This window comes from Penaeus monodon, chromosome 15, assembly GCF_015228065.2.
Source record: "Penaeus monodon isolate SGIC_2016 chromosome 15, NSTDA_Pmon_1, whole genome shotgun sequence".
Lineage (NCBI taxonomy): Eukaryota > Metazoa > Arthropoda > Malacostraca > Decapoda > Penaeidae > Penaeus > Penaeus monodon.
In genome coordinates, this window is record NC_051400.1 from 47,803,038 (window position 1) to 47,803,651 (window position 614).

At 30.0% G+C, this 614-nt stretch overlaps 1 protein-coding gene across 1 annotated transcript in view; it reads left to right on the top strand.

Annotated features, from left to right (window-relative positions):
* Nucleotides 1-614, top strand: part of LOC119582386 (organic cation transporter protein-like) — an 18,710-nt gene that overhangs the window by 9,629 nt on the left and 8,467 nt on the right. The window lies entirely within an intron of this gene.

The following is a 614-nucleotide window of genomic DNA, read 5'->3' on the forward strand; positions in this document are numbered from 1 at the left end:
ATCATTATAATTTAGTAATTTGTCAAGGTTTAGACCTGTTTTCTTCATTTTTTGATATCTTAAAGAAAAATTTTCTCTTTTTTTATTATCGTTTATCTTATTTGTAATTGTTAATCAAAGTTTCACTTTTTGTACAAATTTCTACAGATTTTCAATATTTTCCCCCCAGAAATAATTTTGTTCTACTGTCATTCAATTTTACAAATCATCCTTACGTACTGAAAAATAAACACATCATTTTGTTAATAGAACCAAACCATATATTCAGCCTATATTTCCCCACCAATGTTTGTCTGACTGTTCAAGCTTGTCACTGATGCCTTAACATGTCTCTTTTATTCATCTATTTATTTTCAAAATATTTCGACGTTGAGGACATATTAACTTCTATCAACCTTGCTTATTAGACTTTTAATTCTTATCTCTATATTCAACATCTGGCGCTTTATCTTATCTCCTGTCGATTACTGTCCCTTTGTTGCATAACAGAAAACCAAGGTCTTTTGGGCTAATTTTCAACAGATTCGAAAAAAACAAGTGTTTCGAATTCTTGAGTGTCGTATGGCTATTAATTATATTATTACTACTGCTGGTTCCTCTCGTAACTGGTGGTT